General features: G+C 43.7%; 1 long non-coding RNA gene across 3 annotated transcripts in view; it reads right to left on the minus strand.

The window, feature by feature from the left end:
- LOC121074605 overlaps nucleotides 1–15,369 on the minus strand; it is a 69,889-nt gene that overhangs the window by 13,881 nt on the left and 40,639 nt on the right. Inside the window, exon 3 of one of the 3 annotated variants that reach the window (XR_005822432.1) lies at nucleotides 5,152–5,362. The exons of the other annotated variants lie outside the window; for them this stretch is intronic. This is a non-coding gene — a long non-coding RNA (uncharacterized LOC121074605). The remainder of the gene's footprint in view (nucleotides 1–5,151; nucleotides 5,363–15,369) is intronic. 3 annotated transcript variants of the gene reach the window in all.

The following is a 15,369-nucleotide window of genomic DNA, read 5'->3' on the forward strand; positions in this document are numbered from 1 at the left end:
AGTCAGCATCCAAAGGCTCTGACCAAGCAGGCTGGGTAGGGCTACAGCATCTGCAGTCAGCAACAAAGAGGTTCCCGCAGGAGCACAGCCCTGCTGTGCCACGAACCTTCTTGTGGGGCTTGTCAGGACACATCTTCAGCCTTGTGCACACTATTTCGCAGAGTCAACCTGGCACATCGATCCAGTGCGTGTATCCTTATGCAGAAGGAGCTGGAGCCACCTCCAAGCTGGAAGGACCAGGACATGTGGTCTGTGTAGACTCATGCCTCAGGGCAGCTTTGCCTCGGGGCAAGCAGGCTTGTATGTCTGATCCTGGCATGTCAGAGCATCACTGTCAGTGCCTGCAGTTGGGCACCTTGCACGCTGCCTGCTGGCAGAAGCCAGCTTACCATGCTCGTGGTGCACCTTGACGGAGTGGTGCAGCGCAAGCAGGACCAGCAGCAGTCTTCATCTACTGCATTTGCTAGACTTAGTTCACTGACTAGTGTGGTCTTTGCCCTATTCATTAATATGCAGGAGGAACTGCACACAACGGGCAAAAAAAGAAAAAAATCAATAGCATTGCCAGTAAGAATCTATACTGTCCTACAAAACGTGTATTAGACCAGTCTAGGATAAGCTTATCACGTCTTAGATCTCCATGCTGCTCATTCCAATGCAGGATCTCAGGTTAACCACAGAAGAGAGAGAAATAGCTGACACAAAGCACAGGAAGAATTTTAAGCATTCACTACTAAAATACATTATATATTAAAAATGCTGTCAGAGTTTACCGCTGAAGTCAAGAGCATCACCAGATTTAGGCTTTGTTCTATATTTCATGCTGAGTTCAACAATAATATTTAATCACCAGAATTCAGTTTGAAATTTCAGAAATTTTTAAGAGTCTCAAAAACAGTTTAAAATGACTCCCTAACACACAGTGCCTTTCACAACACTCAGAACGCACTGGGATTATTGCTGCAAACTCTTGGACTCAGAACGCAACTGCAAAGCCCATTGTGCAGGAGAGGTTTGTGAAAGCGGGCGTCTGTTAGGAGGCCTAGATGGAGTGGCTGGCGTGCAGCCACCCTGGGCTGTTCTCACCCAGCTGGGGCTAAGCCCAGCACAGAGTGCAGGAGCCACGGCTCCGGCCTCTCCTGGCCGGGCCTTGTGGCCCCGTGGCACCTGGTACCGTGCAGCCCAGCCCAGCTGGAGGCTGCTGGTTGGCAGGAGCTGCTCTGCTGTGGGGCTCAGCACAGGCACGTCCGCAGTCTGGGGACCCTCACCCTCCACCAGCCCTGGAGAGGGGCATTGTCTGAGGTCAGCACGTCATGCTGACTGCCAACAGTGGTTCTGCTCACTGGTCAAGGCTGCCATCCCCCCAGAACACTGTTGCATCTCATTACTATGTGGGCACCACTCCCTGCTCCATGCAGCCCACCAGGATGGACCCAGGGCCTTTCAGAAATTGTCCTTGTTTAGCTTGTTTATTAAATAGAACAAAAGTCCGAAGCACTGGGGAGCAGGGGAAGGAAGAAGTTTGGGTCTCTTCTCTTGTCTTAGAAGTATTTAAGGAATGCTAAGCCTGTCTCGATTTGCTATAGGGTCTCCTGTGGCCCTCACAGATGTTACTTTTCTCACTGTTTCCTCAGTAGTTGTACAGACTTTCAGGACCAGAATTTCTCATCTAGAATACAAAACAGCAAAACCCCATTCTTTCCTGCAACAAGACCTGTTAAGTCTGGTCTCATTCATTTATCATTGCAATAGTCCTCAGAATCACAAAGCCCATCTCCTTCCTCCCTCCTCACAAGGCTCGAGTGAGGCCAGCGGATGCCCAGGAGCAGCGGCTCAGCCCGGCAGCGGTGCTACTAGCACCTGCAACACTGCACCCCAAGGGACCCAGTGAAGCTGACCAGGAAGAGTCAGAAAGCAAGTCTGTCTGAAGGCTGTCACTCAGAAAGACAAGTCTGTCTGTCTCATAGATTTGCAAAGCCCCTGGAAATGCAAGTGCAGGTTACCAGCTAAAAAGACCCATGATATGAAACACTTTAAGTTATTCAAAGTGAAGAATAAAATAAAGTAATACCAATAATGAATACTTGCATTTAAAAAAATCAGTACATATATCATCCGCCAGGAAGGCTGCCACATCCTCCAGAACAGACTGTTTCTGAAAAGACCATAACCTGTTAGCTGCTGTCACCACTGACACCTGAGACAGCAAACAACAGCTAATCCTTACATGGTCTTCGTGCTAATGACTAAACCAAGAAACCAAGATAACTGGCACCCCTGGCAAACTTACCATTTAATTCAATTAACTCTAAGCAGGCCTGTGCTGATTGAACCAGTCAGCATAAGAACGAGCCAGAAGCCAGACCCCTGGCTTGTGACATTAACGAACAAGGAGGATTTGAGTGATACGCTCTGGCACAGTTGCCAGCAGTCTACCCTGTTGCTCCTGAACTGCCCAGGATCCTCAACAAGCTTCTGCTCAGAAACTAGTATCTGGGGCAATTTGCCCCCAGCAAGTGCAAGATGAAAATTGGCATAGGTTTAAGCAGATTCTGATACTTCAGTGCACGAGGCCAGCACCAAACAAACCTTCCTGCACGAGATGCTACACAAGGAACACACACGCACACATACACACTTCTCCATTTGTCTCACCGTGGGCTGGGTATAAATTTTCTGTTGGGAAGATTTGGTGATGAAAAATCATCTTATACAAAATGGTGTGGAAAAAAAAAACAGTTTTTCTGAAAATGCTCATCTTTTTGCTGAGAAAATGAAAGCAACTTATTTCATAATGTTTTTATTTATTCTGAAATACTGTTATGTGCCAGTTTGAGCAAATGACACGCTGCATCTCCTTACTAGCACATTGTGTTAGAGCTGCAGAGCTTCCAGGAAGATTATGTTTCCTCTAATGCAATGCAGATGTCTTGATCGCCAAGCTGCTCTATGTGCCCTGGAAGCTGCTGCCCTCTCCCTGGGGACACTGACACTTGCAGAGATTCAGGTTCCTGAAGTGCTGGCCAAAACATGCAGTTTAACAGGGAAAACACTTCAAATGGAAATTGACTTTGAAGACATTCAAGAAACAAACTGACCACTATTGATTCTGGGAATGCTGAAATGTTTCGATTAAATAAAAAGGCATTCCTGAGCCCTGTTTGGATTTTTACCCCCCCCCCCCCCCAATAAATAAATAAATAAATAAATAAAATTAAAGGTTTTCATTGCTTTTGAGATAAAAACAAAAACTATATAAATTTCTCATCAGACAGATACTCAGTTTCGTTCAGCTCTGATTTCATTTCAAGGTAATTTCTTTAGAGCACAACTACTAGAAAATTTAAACAATGTCTGTTATATGGTTACAGAAGAAAGGGGGTATAATGCCAAGTCTCTCCTTCCCAAGCCTCACTAAACATCTGACTCCACTAATACCATTAACTGCTTTTTTCAAACAACTGTGAAGAAGAGAAGGAAATCTGACACTGCACTGCTGGTATTTGTACAGATGCAGCTCTTTAGTGTGTTTGGTTAGTAGTAGGAGAACTGGAAGAACTTGAGGCCAAGTCTGAGGAATGTGCAAATACAGAGACATTGGTGCAGACCTTTGCAAGCCCTCTAATGAAGCACTTAAGGCTATTCATATGGTGAGATGGCTCAACTGGTGGGACATTATTGACTGCAACCATTTGAGTGGAGGATGCCATGTGCTACACAAGGCCTTCTGTTACAATAGGCCTATCTACACCAAAGTAAAGAAATTAGTGCAGTGCTGTCATTCCCCATCTGCCGTGCACTCTGCAAACCAGAGGCTGCCAGTGCCTCATGATGGCACTCAGGATGATCTGACCAGTTCAGGGTGATCCATCACCTTTCCCAGCGCTGTGGTCAGACTGACAGGCCTGTAGTTCCCCGGATTCCTTCCTTCCTGCCCTTCTTATAGATGGGTGTCACATTCCCAGTTAACCTTCCCATTTAGCCAGGACTGCTAAAAAACTACTGAAGGTGGCTTGGCGAGCACTTCCACCAGCTCCTTCAGTACCCTTGGGTGGATTGGATCCTGCATGGCCCCATAGACTTATGAATATTCAAAAGATGTAAGAAGTTTCTTACAGTTTCCCATGGGATTATAGGGGTTTCATCTAACTTCCTGCCACCAGTTGTTAAAATTTTCAGGTCTGTGTGATAGAAAAAATACTCTCTGAATATTTTCCTTTTACTTTTGAACATTTTTCTACATTAAGTTTCAACAAGCTGCAATATATTTGCCTGCTCACATTATTTATTTAGTTAAGGTTTTGAAATAGAAAGAGATTCGTATAGATGTTTCCTCAGTGGCGCTTTTGAAGTGTTATGTCTGGGATAACTGCTAAAATCCCTAGCAGTATATACACTGCCAACATAAATAAAAAGTATATTTAAGGATGGGGGATTATCCATTCCATGACAGGGCTGTGCTGCATACCATAGTCTGCTGTTAGTTCTAGCAGCAATTTTGTTTGAAGTTCAGACCAGCACAAATAATGCTGATGGTCTTTTCTCCAAGAAAACAAAGCTTTCCGACCTTCAAAAGGAGCTGTAAGGACTCATGTGTGAACACTATCTTGGATGTATCTCAGAAAGAGCAAGAGCTAGCTTCAAAAAGTTTTCTTTGGGGAAAACCTTTTATGGTGTTCCTGTCATCTTCTGGCCTGTGTGAGTATCCTCCAAGAGGGCTGAGCGTGTAACAGGAAGCTGAAACTGCTGCTAACAGTTACCGTGATGTTGTATTCCTTCCTACCTGCAAATTCACCAGAGAAAATAAAGCTCAGGTGCTCTATGTCAGCAGAACTTCAGTGCAATCAATCTTTGAAAGTTAGAAAACCTATACTCTCGGCCCAGCTCATTAACATTTAATATTATGTTTATATAAACCTTTAATTTTGTGGAAGTTTTTCCAATGGATGGGGGTGCCTGGCAGCGATGCTATGCACTCATCTCCCATGCGCTCCCATCTGCATGTTCATTGTCTTCCAGAAAAAAACACTCCCAACCGTGCTCTGAAAACCAGTCATCTCCAGGTGTCTTCTGCCCCACCAGGCACTGCTTGTAAGCTAGCTGATATCCATGGGGGATAACACAGATGACAATAGAGACACGCAGAAGTACCTGCAGGCAGGTGTGTCCTGCAAAGCGCAGTTCTGGTTGATGTTCCCCTTCTCAGCAATGACAGAGGCCTCTTTGCCAGATGGTCTGGTCTGCTGGTGTGGCCACAACGGTGCTGCATTGCACAAAGAAGTTATGCACAAAAGGGCACCAGTGTGCTGCATAGGTCACATTGGGGCAACTGCAGGGCAATGAGGGCTGCAGTCAGACAGCACTGTAAAAATAAAGGAAAAAGCCAGGGCTTTAAAGCAATTCCAGATTCCATCTTGATACGTCTGTTGGGTGTCAGGCTATAGGAGCTAGACAATCCGCCTAGCATGTTGGTACTAGACTGGGTACTTGTCTGCCAGCATCTGAGAGACAAGCTGCCAGTAATCTGCAGAGCCCTTCTGCTGGCAACAGCCACGTCCTGTTCAGGTCAAGATTAAAGCCACTTCTCTAGCTGCATTACTCTTTTTCACAGGTGAGGGAAAGGATTCTGCAAAAGGCAAAGGCATTTGTTTGTGGAATTCAGTCTGATAATATTTATTATAAATAGCACAGGTGTCCTTTGAACATCACTGTGACAGGTCACACACGAGGAGTAGCAAGATCACCAGCTGGAGGGTGGTTGATGCATATATCAGACCACTACACTTCAACTGTGGCTTAACTGGCCATGACTTTGGATGTCATAGCAGAAATCACAGCTTTCTACGGGAACAAGCATGAAAATGAAAAGAGATGGACTTTGAGCACTCTGACTTAGATTTCCTCTGTAAAATTCAGCAGAACTATTAAGAGAGATTGCTCAGCACCAGTGAAAGCCTACAGAAACACCTGATGAGGAACCCAAGCCTGCAGCAGCAACATGCCCAAGGAGGCTGAATGGCACTCACGTTGCTCTTGAAGTGCTCAAAGGACTGGGCAGCAGCACCCACCTGTAAATTACTTCATCTGCTTTCGCTCAGGACAGTTGTTGTGCATGAACTACCAAGCTGTCCCTTGCTCCACTGACTGCAAAACCAAGCAATTCAGCTAAACGTAGATGTCCATTAGTACTATTGTCAAGACTACTTCCTTCCCAAGAAGTTGGTTCTGCCTAGGTCCAGGCAAGTTTCCTGTTTTGTTGCCACCAACTTCTCATACGGGACCCCAGCTACAGGTAAGAAAGCAGCAGGGACTTGACCTTGAGATGTAACTATGTGCTGTCATTTGATCATATATGCAGGTAAGTTTGGAAGTGATGATAAGTTTTTGCTGCTGCTGCTCCTAGCAAAATAGGGGGATGCTAATATTAACAACCAAGGAAGAGAAAACATCTCCTGCTAACCACCACATCAGGGTATCATAGTGCAAAACAAACCCAGCCTGGATGAGGGTATGTCTTGTAAATAAATCAGAAAATCTTTTAAGACATGCATCTAAATCTACCAAAAGGAATGGAAGCCTTTCAATTGACCTTTCTAGCGATGTCACATTTTAGGCAGAGAAAAATACTCCCTATTTAATTGTATATATTGTGAGGGTTGTTCTTTAAGATCCATAATGAAACCTGTAATTCCTAACATATTGCCATTACAGCTGCAAAGTCATAACAATGAAGAAGTAAGCAATCTGCTTCTATCATAGAAAAAATGCGTTAAAGACCTGCTGTGAAGTCTCTGGCAGCATGCAGACTCTTGCAGGCTTTTAATGCAAGCACTGGGTGTATGCTCTTCTGTCTGTGGTGTGTTCGTCTGTAATTTGTGGGAAAATGTTAGTTCTATTTTTAGTTCACTGCTCTGCATAACACCAGGAGTTTCTGATCCATAAATACGTCTCCTTGGAAAAGCTGCAGGGTGCTCTGCCTCAGCTCACACCTGAATCCTCTGATCACTGATGGTGTTGTGCTTCCAAACCAATGCCTCCTCTGGTCTTTCCTCCGTATCTGAGTTGCTCTTGGTCTAGCCAGCAATTTTATTTGCATCTCCTGGTCCAGATATTGCCCTTGTGTCTTCACAAGAATCTCCCAGTTCTGCTGTGATCCCCATTGAAGGAAGGAGCACTTCACTGTGGCTGCGATGCAGAGCAGCCTGCACAGCCAGGGCAGTCAGGCTGGGCCCCCCAAATGCCAGTCCCGCTCCTGATACTAGAAGCATCTGCATAATTCGTACGATCACCACACAGTTCATAGCAGACAGCCAGTTCTCTCTTCTCCCCCATCTTCCTACACTTGGTGCATGCATGAAATGTTCCCAGGCTCCTGCAGTTGCACCCTGAGGTACACTAAGTCCATATGTTGCTGGTCCCTTTCACATGAATTTCAAAAGAGCCAAGAAATTCACTCCTTGGAGATACACTTCTTTGTGCCCAGTCCATCCAGCAGAATGAATAAACTTAGTCAAGATGGCCAGAAAAATATGTCATTGCTTAAGGTGACTTGATATTCAGAGATACCAAGTACATTTTCTGGGGGGTGAAGCAATAGATCCAACCCTACCAAAGTAGCATACCTAACCTTTCTTAAGTAAAAACTTTTTAAATACTTTTTTGCTTTAAATTTCTTAGTTTGCCAGGAATAGAAGTGTCCATTTGTATTATACTATAGACATAGTTCATTCCACCATTTTTTTTCAGCATTTAGGGTTATGATCAGAGGACTCAATGTATTCTGAAAATGGCCTGTGTGTATTAAGAGAAATCAGGTATCTGTTTATTAAAAGCTTACAGTTTATGGCTGTTCTTGGCTTCCCTCACATTCCTAATTCTGTTAGAGATGTCTACTCTGTCCCAGCATCCGGAGGGGGAACACAACCTTTTGTCATTGCTGCTGACAAGGCAACCCAACAATGTGAGAGAAACGGGTGACTGGCTGTAATTCCTAGCGCTCAGCAGCCCCTTTACAGGCTGTGCAGGAATATCAATCCTCTGAGTCCTCTTCAACTCATTCCATCAGTGAGGAGAGCATTTTCAAGTGAACCAATGCTATACTTAAAGCTGGTTGCAAAATACAGACCACTCTGATCAGGATTTATTTTAAATGCCAAACGTTTTTTGACTGGAGCTCCCAATTGGTGGGTGAGTTCCTGTTTTAAGGTAACAGCACTTTGGTCAGTGTCACAAATGACCACTGCTTGAAACGTCATCAAAATGACACTTCACTAAGTGTCATCTGCATGATCATATAGATGAAGTTGTCTGGCATATCTCTCCAGGAAACTGAGGCATAACTAGTGTAAAGAACTGTGTCTTGTACAAAAGCTTAGACTTGCAGCTGGAAATGCCTTTTCCCAAACAGCAGCAATTGCAGCTTACATCACAATATTCTTGACAACTGAAGATCCGGGTTTCAAAAATGAACTGAGACTGAGCGTTATAATGCAAAGCTCAACAGTTGTATTCAAGGCTGTAACAGCCTCACTGGTCTCATCTCCCTTCCTGTCTCTTCATGTATATGAATTATCCTCCCACATAGCTCCTTTTGTATCAACAACATACACAACATCTTTCCAAAGGCAAAGTGGAAATCCCTGCAAGTATTTCTGGTGCTGCTTCCAGCCAGAAATAACAGTAATCTGATCCATGAGCAAATTCCATTTCTGTTACTGAATTCCTTTGTACAAATATCTTAGCTTTGAAAAGGTTTGGCAACAGCTAGGCACAAGCTAATTTTACTTATAAGGTGTGAATCAAGGAAGATTTGCAAGTTTCTGCATCACAGACAGGAAGTGTCTGTGGCCTCTCTTACCACTTCTGATTGTCAACAGAAAACATTTCAGTTCAGCAGTCTTAGAGGTAACTTTAAACACACTAAAAGCCCTGCAGATCCCACCTCCAGCCACCCTCATGGTCTCCAAAACCAAAACAGCATGGCCAAATCCAGAGCCTTGTCTTGAGACCTGGAAAGCTTCCAGCCTTCTTCAAAACCCCTGTCATTAACAGGCCGCATTATCCTGGGCAAAACTAAGTCTGCAGTTTACAGTTTAAAGAGTTGAGTAAATTATTAATTCAGGAGAATCCAGCAGACAGTTTGTGAGAGAAACGGTGACTGAGGAAAGGGCAAGCTCCTCTCCAGACTGCACAGTGCCTAAACCCCAGGAAAGCACAAGCACCAAGCTGCCAGCACTGCAGCAGCAGCAGCAAACTCCTGGAGGCTGCATACTGCCCAGCGGCCAACCCTGCTGCAGTGTCACAGCCAACTAGCAGCCTCCGTGCTTCTTCACTGCCAACAGCTCCCATCCAAGCCAAGGCTCCTCTGAGTACAGAAGCAGCTCTACCACACTGCTGCAGCCTCACAGCACCATTTCCTCCAGTTCCAAAGTTCTCACAGTTTCTGAGAGGTTGCTCATGGCCAGGTTTAGCCAGCAGCTCAGCTGTAGGGGTCACTGGCAAAACCAGAAACAATGGGAGTTTATTTCTATCTAAGCTAATTGGCTGGCTGGTCTGACTGCAATCCCGGAGAGCCAGGCGCTGCCACCCAGCATGGTCTGACAGCACCAAGCAAGGGTGCCACGGCTGCTGTGAGCACACACTCCTAGAATTTTCTCTCTTCATTCTCTCCTTACAACAGACATTATCTCCTCTGGCCCTGATGGGACCAAGCCGAGGGCTGGCGGGCCTTGATGTGTCCTTGCAGTACCACCACTCATCCGCTCTCCAGTCTCCAGCAGATCGTTTCACTGCCATGGCCCAGTTCATGGGTGAATGTTGCTGCACTTTCTTCTTTCTTACAGCAGATCCTGAGGGTTTGCAGATGGCAAACACGGCACAAAAATTGAACTGTATTGTTAACAGGAGTGAAAGGTCCTCCAACTCCTAGCTATCTGTGGGATCTGGCCATTGAATATAAAGATAGAGTCTCCCGTAATAACAGCATCAGGCTTGCTTAATCTTGCTTAATTATTTTTGTACACTACAGCTCTGCAACCTGACAGTTCATCCTCTGCACAGATTCAAGGTATATCACAGCCATTTGTCAAACCAAATTGTTTGACAGTCTGCGGATACATATATTTGCCATCTGCAATCTATTTCTTGGTTTCTGGCGCCTATTTTCAGTGCTTGCTTTCAAAAGCTTTCATATTTCCAAGGGCTTCTTCATAACCTCCACCAGCAAAACATCACACAGTTTAATTGTTGACAGCTGTGTTGAGAAGTATTTTACATTTCTTCTGTTGTTCCTGTTGTTGCATGCACATGGGTTGCAACATTCAGGACCGTTTGGCTGTGTAACATGCACCAGGATGTGGAAAGCACATGATGACTTCAGAGAGGGTATTACTGCAAGTTTTGTTTCTTATGGTTTTAGAGATATTTGCAGCTATGTATGTTCAAACAATGACAAGTAAAAGACATTTAAGTAAATGAGTGTGAAGCTCTGAAACTACCAAATAAATATTGACAGAGAAGTACAGGGCTAATTAGCGTAACAACTGTACATAATGTGCTCAGGCAGCTGTGTCCTTACACAAAGGAAAACCCAATGCTAGCAATTCATTCATCAGTCAGGAAAATTTGCAAAGTTGCATGTTCCTTGTCAGACTCTGAAGACCAGCAGGGTCCATCCTTGACACAGGCAGGCACCTGCTGCAGCACCCACCAGGCCAGCCTGTTGTTACAGGTACACCAAGCAGGGAGGCAGGACGTCCGCTTGCACCTACCTGCAACACACAGAGAGGAAAGGGTAAACAGCCATTGATACAGCTCAGAAGAGCTTGGCGCAGGCAGTCCACATGACTCTGAGCTAAAGCCCCACCACACAGAGACCTGTGCTGTCCCTGATGCATCCTGTGTCTCTCAAAGGTCTCGCTCCAAAGTGGTCAGACGTGTATTCAGCAAAAAACTCCATATGTATAGCAAATGCCAGCATTCATAAAAGGTCAAGTGCCTTTGTTAGTCTTGGTACACTTGACACCCTATACCCAAACATTTTTCTTAGTATATATAGTTTAAATATATAAAAATAAAGTGACTCTCTCCTTTGGAGTCTGCATTTCAGTTTCATGGTAAAGAAGCACCCAGTCAAAAAAAAAATAATCACTACTGAATACTTTATTTTTTTTTTTTAAAGGCAGAAAAGAGTGGTGCAGAAGATGTGGTGTCAGAACATATCTAGGAGGTGTGTGGTTGTAATACTATGAAAGATGGAAAATGCTGGGGACTAGACTGCTCTCTCTTCTGCCAGGCTGAACTCAAATCTGAAACATCTGTTCACAATACATGAGATGAGCTCTCTAAGTCAAGTAACATAAGCACAAGCTCTTCCTGATATCAGTGCAGAACAATTATCAGATAAGCCTTTTGTGGAATTCTAAGAATCTAGACACTTCTGCTGTTCCCTGCAAGCACAGAATAACAATGTTTTTACCACCTGATAATCACTTGCAAACAAAAACTAACACTTTCTATTTGTAAAATATATGGTCACAGTGTTATGAAGCCTGTTTTTTTTTTCTAGAACTGAATTATATAATGCCCTTCAGGAACTATCCAGACTGGCCAATACTATCTATATATAACACATATCTCAGGCCAGCACAATTGGCACTTGAACAGTAGTGTCTTGGTTCAGCCTATTGCAAAGATAAAGGTCAGTGGAAAATACTAAGTTTTAGATATGCATTACCACTATTAAAAGCATAATCCAAAGGACCAAAGAGAGCGGAATGTTAGTTCAAAGTATTGAAAAGAATTTCCTTGCAGAATTCACACCCACACATTCACATACCTCGTTGCATCTCCAGGCTTGATAAAGAGGGATCCCGTTCTGCGTAGGGCTAAATTTTTATTTAAATGCCTGTGTATATTTACACATGAAGTACCTCTCTGCTATCTAAAATCCAGTAAGCTCAGAAATAGCACCATAGCAAATGAAGCAAAGAGCCACAGAACTGTGCACTATCTAGACTTTTTCCCTGCTTCTGCAGCTCTAGAGCAAATGTTGCCTGCAGCCCTCCTAAAAATTTCCGGAGTCAAAAGGCTTTGGACTATGGACTTCTGCCAGGGACAGGGGCAATAAATCAGGGTCAGTTTCTGTTTCTGCTCCTGGTTCTATATGGTAGGGGACTGGATTTGAAGTGGAAGGTTCTAAAAACCATAGTAAGAAGGAAGAAAGGAAAAAAGAAAAAAAAGAAAAGGTACATGGTATTCAGCAGCTGTCCAATAGGCCAAAAAAAAAGTGCCATTCTAGTTATTTTTGCCTTCTCTTTGTACAACAGTAGATGGAGCTCTGCTTTCACCAGCTTCAGGAGTCCATTAATGCCTGCAGTATTGCAAATTCTAGCACTGTAATTATTCTGTCAGCACCTGCATGTGACATATCTGTGATGGTTACAAAGGAGGGATCTCTGGCTCTATGGCTGCCCGCATGACATCATTCAGCAGCGCAAGATTCCCTGAAATTTCTAGATGACAAAAACGTTTGATCAACCACAGTATTGCCTTTCCTTTCAGTTAGGCATTGTGTAAAAATCTTCCTTTCTTTTGTTTGTTGTTACCAGGCTTACATAGAATTCAGTACAGCTTGGGAAACGAGATGAAAGCATGTTTTAGTTCTCTTGCAAAATAAGGAATGAGAAATTCTCGTGCCGTATTTAGAGCATATATAAAAATTGCATCAAAACTGGAGACTACATTATACAGATGGTTTTACAGGAACTAATGTCAAGGGATCTGGGGCAAATTTCTCAACCCGTTTGCAGATCTAATGCCTAAAATCTGCATGTAAAAGCACGATAGAGGAAGTGGAAGGAGGAGGAACACTGGCACTTACTTGCCTCTTCACAAGCTGGGAAAAATTACAAGTGTACATGTTGAATTTTTCTCTTGACCCCAGTCTTCACATGCTACTGCAAGTGACTCTAATAAGGCTCCACCTGGACACAGAAGGCTTTCCTTATGTTGTACACTATGGGACCAGAACTACAGGCTGCAGTTGCCTCAGGATATCAGCCAGAGCTTCTGCAAAAACAGCTGATTTACCAGGTTTTGCTGACCTTAATATCAAGACCTTGGAAACTCAGACCCCTCCTGCAGGTACATCAGGGCAAAGAGAAATGGCAAAGGAAGTACATTTCTCACAAGGAGATCTCTGACAACCTAGAAGATTCCTTCCCCCAGAGCATTTTTCCTGACTCTGATGAATGAATTGCTAGCATTTGTTCCCAGTAACTGGGAAATGGGAACATGGATAACAACATCCCAACCTGAAATGCAAGCAGCTAGAGGAGCTCTTTTCACCTCCAGCTGTCAGGAGAGCACTTGGAAAAAGCAGCAGGGAAGGGCTTGGCCTAAGGGCTGAGCCTAGGATTGCCCTTCGCTTTCAGCTGAAGGATGCTATGGTATCAGCAACATAAGAACTCATGAGCATTCAGAGGAGCTTGCATAAAGCCTTTCAAGTCTCTTTGATAAAGGAGAACAGGACATACCTGTTACTGCTTATGTTCCCCTTCTTGGGACAACCCTGCTGCTGGTTCAGGTTTTTGGAGAAAGTGTTCGATGGTTGAGCTTGCAGCAGCAGCACATGGTGGTTTTTCAAAACAGAAAAGTCAAAGATGTTTATCCTTATATATATATATATATGCTTTACATATATATGCTTGTCATTTGAGACTGGTTAAAAGCCAAAAGCCACTTTACATACCAGCTCAATTTTATATACACTTTGACAGTCGTAATATTATTCATCCACCCTACAATCATTCTGAGAAAGTGTGCTGCTTAAAATTAAGCAAGAACAGAAAAAGGCAAGGTGGATATGCAGCTCACGTAAGGATTTCATGCTCCTTAACTGCTGCAAAGTATTTACAGCTTGTCTTCATGGCCACCTCTTAGGCTCGTCCATAAGGTACCAGGAACTCCACTCTCATTATCCCAGCCAAAACTGGGCTGATGTACTATCACAGGAGTAAAGCTGGTATAAGTAAGAGAAAAATTAAGCTGCTCATATTTTTGTTGTTGTTACCTTGATAAAGCACTACACACATACTGGTTCATTCTGCTAATTCCAAGTACAGGCTTGACTTTAAAAAAAAAAAAAAAGAGTAATCTCACACTGTTGACTGCCAGGGAAGGCTATCTTCAAAGTAAGCGTATAATTCTCTGGAAACATGTACTGCTATATAAGCAGTATATAAAAAGATATTTTGACTATATTTTTTTTAAGATTCTTTAGAGAAAATTTAATGTTATGCAAGTAGGAAAACCAAGAATATTGTAGAGTTACATGAGATGCTGGATATATTTGCCCGCTGGATGATATTTGCCAGCAAGGTAATTCAATATACCTCTATTCTGGCATTCAATAATTAAAGAGAGGCCCCCAGCAGTGAATTTCTGGGTGATTAACTCACAGCAACAGCTATCCTCAGCCACCAGAGAAGTGCCAGCACCTGCAGACAGGCACTGGCAACTGTGTGCCACATCTTCACAGTCAGGCACTGGAATACAAGCAGGAAGAACTTCTCGCAGAACCAATTTTTTGTTTCTCTAAATAAAAGTTAACAGAAGAATGAAGACAAGAGATTCATCTTTAAAGACATGGTTTTTTCCTAGCAGTCACTAGCAGGCTGAAAAGTAGAATTTCTACATTTAAGACATCATCCTGCATTTAATTCTACATATGTATAATGGTCTGTTCAAACAGGATCTGTGATTCAACCCTAACAGAGAAAAAATCTAGGTAAGGAAGTTGAAGTTTGGTCTTTAATAAACTGAAGCCAACAGCTGACAAATTAAATACTTCAGAGAAGTGAAAATTAAACAGTCCTGCAGTCACGAGTGTTGGCATATGGAAAGCTGCCACTGAGCTAATAATAGAAGTGTCTACCGCAGCAGAGAGGGAGGTCCCAGCATCCTAGAGCAAGCCATGCATCTGGGCACTGGGAATACAGCCATTAGGCAACGTATATTTAACTAGCACATATTTGTTACCTTCCTGTCAGCTATTCGTCTTTGCAACCACTGGCTGAGGACAGCAGCCCACAGGCAATAGTGCCGCACTTGTGACACCAGATTCATCTCTGCCCACCAGGTTGCCATTTTAGCAGATGAGTCTCCTGAAGCCACAGGAGCATGGAAGGGTCTTTCACCAGCACACTGCCTGGCTGAGTGCAACTGCTCTCCCAAAATCCAGACCCAAATCCAGACTACTGCTTCATTTGCATTTCATGTCGCACATTTGCATTTCCCTGTTCTGTACACCAGCCACTTATTGCTCAGACAAATTCAAGTAGCTGTATGAAGCTACCTGTGGACTGGGTC

This window comes from Cygnus olor, chromosome 9, assembly GCF_009769625.2.
Source record: "Cygnus olor isolate bCygOlo1 chromosome 9, bCygOlo1.pri.v2, whole genome shotgun sequence".
NCBI classification, from domain to species: Eukaryota; Metazoa; Chordata; class Aves; order Anseriformes; family Anatidae; genus Cygnus; species Cygnus olor.